The sequence below is a fragment of the Piliocolobus tephrosceles genome, unplaced genomic scaffold, assembly GCF_002776525.5.
Source record: "Piliocolobus tephrosceles isolate RC106 unplaced genomic scaffold, ASM277652v3 unscaffolded_38517, whole genome shotgun sequence".
Lineage (NCBI taxonomy): Eukaryota > Metazoa > Chordata > Mammalia > Primates > Cercopithecidae > Piliocolobus > Piliocolobus tephrosceles.
In genome coordinates this window covers 1-6,357 of record NW_022322662.1, presented here as the reverse complement: position 1 = coordinate 6,357, position 6,357 = coordinate 1, and the positions used below count along the sequence as shown (strand labels likewise).

Genomic DNA, 6,357 nt, shown 5'->3' with positions numbered 1-6,357 from the left:
TTCCTCTGATTCCTATATAAACGTATTCCTCATTCATTCATTCTTTTGTTTCAGTGAATTATTGTGGTGCTACCACCTAACAGTATTTGAGTCAAAAATGTGGTGGTGTTTATCCCTTTCTAAGGTTTTTAGTTGCACAGTTTTTCAAAGTTGTGCTTACAGTTTCTTGTTGGTTGTAAGGTGTCCTTTCAGAAGCCAATTGTGTGGTGTATTTATGTTGACTGTTGGAGGTAGTTTGGTTAGAACCTACTTTGAGTGGCTGGTGTGGGCCTGGGGCACAGTGACAACCACCTGCTTCATGGGCAGAGATGAAGTAATTGCTTCCTGGAAAGTACCATCCTCCTGGCCACACTCTCCAGCCCATTTCGGTTGTGTTGGTTTCCTCACATCTGCACCTTTGTGGCTTCATGTGAGTCTCGTTTATTTGAGCATATGACTTCAGGCTGTGGGGAAGAATGGCCATTTTAGCACAGAGATGCACACAAAGGAACAACTGGCTAAATGTGAGTGAAGACATTCTTAGGGGGGTTTCATTTCTTTTATTCTGTAACAGGCAGTCTGGGAAGCATTCTGGACACGTGGCCTGCACTGTCACAGTTCCTCCTTGCAGGATCGCAGATGTTTGGAGATTGTAGTGATAACCATTATCATTGAGAATGTCATTATCGCAGGCTCTAATAAGTCAGGATTTATTCAGTGTTAATTTGTTAAAGACAACTGTATTTCTAGCTGAATCCATGTTAGACGTTTCTCCTGGCAGTGTTGCTGGGGCTATTCCCATGGCTTAGTCTTAGGGAAGCACATGCCTTTGAATACTGCTGAAGCTGTGAGTACCCAAAGCGCACCGGAGTACTTTTGCCATATGGGGTGTTAGTCACTGATACACGTCTCAGTCAGACCTGATGGATTCTTGACCCCTTCCTTTTTTAATTTTTTAATTTTAATTTAAATTTTTGTTTTTTAAGAGCACAACCCCTCAGGTGGCCACCGTGAATCTCTGGTGTCTTCAGTTGGTTGAAGCCTATTTGCTGTCTGTGGTTCAAACATATTTGAAGCCTGATGATGCTTCCTTCGGTTGTTCTTCTGCTGTGTGACCTCCGCGCCCACAGGGTTCAAGACTGCCAGAGCTGGGAGCCACCTTCACAACTACCAGGGTTTCCGGAACCTCCTTTATCTAGCCCTGGGGATGGAAGAGATGTCATCAGGGGCGGAGGCTTATTAGGTTTACATGCCATTGATAACGAATGAGGAGGTTTTCTTTTATATAAGGGGAGCTTCTCATAATGTGCTTTAGTAGGGTAAAGAAGCTTTTGAGGTCTGCTTTCTCTGGAAGGATAATTTGTGATCCTGCCCTTGCTTTCAACAAAAATATAATTTGCATACCAGTGCATGTTGTATTACTGAGCACCGGCTGACAAATGGTTCTTAACTCGTCATTCACTCAGCCACTCTTTCTTGAATGGCATGTGTGCCAGCTGTAGTAGGAACTTGCTAAGGCTCTAGGACTAACCTTATGAAACAGGGGTCCTGGGGGAAGCAAATGCATATAACTATAAATGTTTGTGGGGATATCAGAGGGGGTGACTATAGGTGCCAAACTTCATTCATTCATTGTCCCATCTAGGAGGTTTTGTGTCTTAGCAGCATGTTCCATAGTAACACATTCCCGTATCAAAATATTCATCATATTATTTTGAAATTCTCTGCTTAGGTATGTATTTTTCCCACTAAGTTTAGAACTGGTTAAGGACAGGCTATGGGGTATGTAATATATGTACACACACACACATATATATATATTACCATTGTAAATATACAACATATATTTCTATATATACACACATATATTTCTCCCTCTCTATATATCCACACAACACACACACACATATATATACACACACACATATATATAAAATACACACACACACACACACACACACACACACACTTCTGCCAAGCACAGAAAGTCAAAACTAGGCAAGGGTTCTTTTAGGGTTCATGAAAAAATAGATGTGCTTAGTTGAGAGCGTCCTTAAGTTGCCAGGGGAAAGACAGGATGGATTCACAAAGGGAGATAGTTTTTTTTTTTTCTTTTCTCCTTTGTTTAACTCTTGAATTCAAAATAATCCAGACTTACGGAAAAGTTGCAAAAATAGTACAGAGAATTCCCGTATGGTCTTCCCTCAGGTTCCCCAAACATTTCACCTCATTTGTACTTTCTTTTTCTCTCTCTGTAGATATAATTTTTTTTTTTTTTTTTCTGAAATGTTTGAGAGTGGAAGGTAGAATGCAGGGCAGGGTGAAAGGCGGAAGGAGAGAGGTGGGTTTGGAGGCTTTTTTTTTTAACCTTCTGAGATGGAGTTTCGCTCTCGTCACCCAGGCTGCAGTGCAATGGCACGATCTCGGCTCACTCTAACCTCTGCCTTCTGAGTTCAAGTGATTCTCCTGCTTCAGCCTCCTGAATAGCTGGGATTACAGGCACCCACCACCATGCTCGGCTAATTTTTTGTATTTTTAGTAGAGGGTTTTCACCACGTTGGCCAGGCTGGTCTTGAACTCCTGACGTCTGATGATCCACCTGCCTTGGCCTACCAAAGTGCTTGGGATTATAGGCATGAGCCACTGTGCCTGGCGATTGGCAGGTTTTTGCAGTAACCCAGAGCACTATGATGAGGGCTGGACCTGGTTGGAAATGATGAGGAAGGTGAGAAGTGGTTAGGTCTGGCATATATTTTGAAAGGAGAGTTTAAATGGGTTGGACGACAAGAGAGAGAAAAAGAAGTTTTAAGGATGATGTCAAGGATTTTGGACTGAGTAACTGGAAGACTAGAGATACTGTCATTGGGATGGGGAAGATTATGGGAGGAGTGGGTTACAGTAGGGGGAATCAAAAGTGCGTTTTGGGCATGCTAAATTTGAGGTCCAAAAAGAGATGTTAAGAAGTGTTGGCCGGACACGGTGGCTCATGCTTGTAACTCCAGCACTTTGGGAGGCTGAGGCAGGCAGATCACCTGAAGTCAAGAGTTCGAGACCGGCCTGATAATTATTAAAGTCGATCACTGATGTTTACTAATTAATCATATTATTGCTGCTAATACCGCAGGGGGTGTACTCAGAAGGCTGAGGCAGGAGGATCACTTGAGCCCAGGAGTTTGAGGCTGCAGTGAGCTGTGACGGCACCACCACACTCCAGCCTGGGTGACAGAGCCAGACATAAGTACTCTTCCTGGTCTAAGGGAGAGTACAATATTTGAAATTAGGATCTGTTTTTCTCCTACCACAATCACATATGCACCTCACTCCCTTACCTAAGCTATTTTTCTTTGTGAGTCTTTCTCCCCACTTCCAAAATGAGGGCATGCCTCTCTTGGGACCATGTATCTAGGCCTGGAGATAAGATTGTAAAGCTCCTAGTACACAAAATATTTTCAACAAATGGTAGCTATGGTCATTTTAATATACGGAATTTTACCATAATTTCACATCTGACAGATAATTCCCCTAAAATTGATACTTGAATGTGAATGTGTTCTCTGATCTCCAGCTACAGGCAATAAATAGTCTTCTATGTCAGGGAAAATCAAGTACTAATATAGAAGCAGAATAAAATGGCAAAAAGAATGGGGACACAACAGATAAATTCTCGAGGAATAACCTACTTACTGTAAGGATTTGTAAATCTGTGGCAGCTAAGACCAGGCCCTCTGAGCACATCTGGAGGTGAACTTCCTTAAAAGAAATGCGTCCAAATGCTCCAACAGGTTCGAGATCATATCTCGGAAGGGTAAAGCTCTTTACAGAGTCTGCAAAAAAATTGTGACTTCGGCTCTGCCAGGGAAAGAATGCCCAGGCGACCCGCCGTGGCGGGCTTCCCCAGGGACAGCCCAGGTGTGACCCATGTGGGCTCGAGGCCACCGTATTTGATACTACCTGCAGAGCTGAGGGCAGCTGTCTCCCATTAACCCGAGGCTGTACCAACCAAGACGCGTTCCCACATAATACTGGTTTCCAAAGTACCTTTTTCCCCAGAAGAAAAGAGGCGTGGACTTACTAACCTTCAATACGTGTAACTCCTCCCGGTTGGCAAAACCAGGGCAACAGAGAACACGGCTATTCTGCCAATGTATCCTAATCTCACATGCCTGCACACAAACTCCCAAGCATTTTAGCAAGCTTTTGGACATGGAGCTCAAAAGAATGACCCATAAATACTTTCCAATACACACAGCATCTTAATGTTTTTTTCTTTCTTTTTTATTTTTTGCAGACACAGAGTCTCACTATGTTGTCCTCCTGGGCTCAGGCGATCCTCCTGCCTCGGCCTCCCAATACACTGGGATGACAAGCATGAGCCACCGTGCAGGACCCACAGCAACTAAATTCCAAAATAACCTTGAAACCCTGACCTTCCACCCGCCCTGGTGGCTTCCAGAGGTCAGCGCCTCTTCCCGTGCCAAAGGTTTCTTGTCTTTCGCGGCCCGGGTAAGGTCACTCAAGATGCTCCCTCTGCCTCTGAAGGCCTTTGACTGAGAAGCCACTCTGGGTCCTATCCCGACCCCAAGGCGGCTCCATTCGTACTCGCACATCTCCCGGCCGGTTTAAGTCACGCTGGCCAGGCTATTTCCACTTCACTCTGGTAATTTCTCCAATCCCAGCCTCTGCTGCATCACGTTTTCTTTCTCTGAGAACCCAACCCTGCAGGAGGAACGCTGATGCTGGGGTCCTTTAACTAGAACGCTAACGCCAGAGCACTTCCCAGGGGCGCTGGGGGGCGGGCTGCGGGGCGGGGCCTGGCGCTGCCACCGGCGTCTCCCGCCGGGGGCGCTGGGCCTGGGGAGGCTGCGCTGCGGGCTTGGGGAGCGCGCGGCATACGGATTTCGGGGCCTGGGCGCATGGGGACCACGGGCCGGGCATCACGTAGGCGCTGGCGACGGGCGGGGCGGCGCCCACAGCGCCCCAACCTGCAGCGCCCGCCCCGCGGGCGCTCAAGGGCGAAGGGAAGGTCACCGGGGCCGTGGGCCGTGGGCCCATCCCCGCTCCATCCTTGTGCAGTGCGCGGTCCCAAAACGGGAAGAAATCCGCCATCCGGGCCTTTCGACGCATCTGCGGCAGGAGGAACCGGGAAAATAAAAATCAAAACCCAGCTGGGGCGCGTTGGGTCTCCAGCCTGCGCTATGGCTAAGGCTCCCAGGTAGCGTTCGGCTGGGAAGCGCCGGTCTACCCGCCAGGGGCTGCACGGATGGGGCGCTCACGTGCACCCGGGGCCTGGGGCGCGCAGTCTCCACCACCTCCCGCTCTTCAATGTTAAATGTCCTCCCGGCGTGCCCGCCTGGTGGGCCCAGGCTCGGCCCCTCCTGGAGAGCCGCTTCCACATTGCAGGGCAGGGGAAGCCCAGAGCCCGCGCCGGGGTGCAGCTGACGTCCCGGATTCCCCGCTTCCTGGTCCTCCCGGCCGCGGAGGCTGGCGGGGAGGGCCTGGGACTCATTTTAGTTTTCGGTTTTGTCACCAGCCGGAAGGCGACAGCACATGCAAGCGCAGGAAACTCTTTTTTAAAAATCTCCCAGCGGAACCCAGAGCAACCCCGCCGCGTCCCGCATTGCAGCAGCCGGGACCCCGCCCACCCCACGCGGGGCACGAGGCGACAGGAGGCGCGCGGGGACCCGGCCGTTTCTTCCTCGACATGCTAGGGGGTGGCGTGGGGCGGAGTTGGGGGGCCGGGGGCCACTTGGGAAGTCATCGCGCTGTACCCACGCTTCGGAGGGGAAGCCCAGCCCAGTCCTACAGCTAAGAGGCAGAACGATTCCCGAGGGTCCTCCAGGCGACCCCCGCTGCCAGGCTCAATTTAAAACATAAACCGGAGGGGATGGAAAGCTCACTATCTTCCGGATGGAGAGTCCTACCACCGTGTCCCTTTCTCCTCCGCCCCACCCGGCAAGGACCCCAGGGCTGCCTTGCCGGCTCATGCCGCCCCGCAGGTACCCCTGCCGCTCCCGGGCACGGGCTTCCCCCTAGTTCTCCCCATTGCTTCCCCGCTCTTCTCCCCGGTTCTTCCCATCGCTTCCTCACCTTTCTCCGGGTCCTCCCATCGCTTCCCCCTTCTGCCCCGTCCCCCCATCCCCTTCACCCTGTTCTCCCCCTCTCCGTCCGTCCCTCCCTCGCCGCTGGGAGGGGGGCGCGCACCTTGAGCATCCCCGCCGCTGGTCAGCACGCCGATGGCCTTGCCGGCCCGGAGAGGTGCTCCGGGAACTTCCGCAAGGAGCCCTTGGGGGCCCGGGAGTCGTCCGCGTCCATGGCGAGGAGGCCGAGGGCAGCCGCTAGTCCGGGTGCGCAGCAGGCAATGGGGACCCTGCCCCCGCG

General features: G+C 50.8%; 1 pseudogene; it reads right to left on the bottom strand.

Annotated features, from left to right (window-relative positions):
* Positions 1 to 2,546: 2,546 nt before the first annotated feature.
* LOC113223080 lies at positions 2,547 to 6,351 on the bottom strand (annotated as a pseudogene).
* Between the last annotated feature and the right edge of the window lie 6 nt (positions 6,352 to 6,357).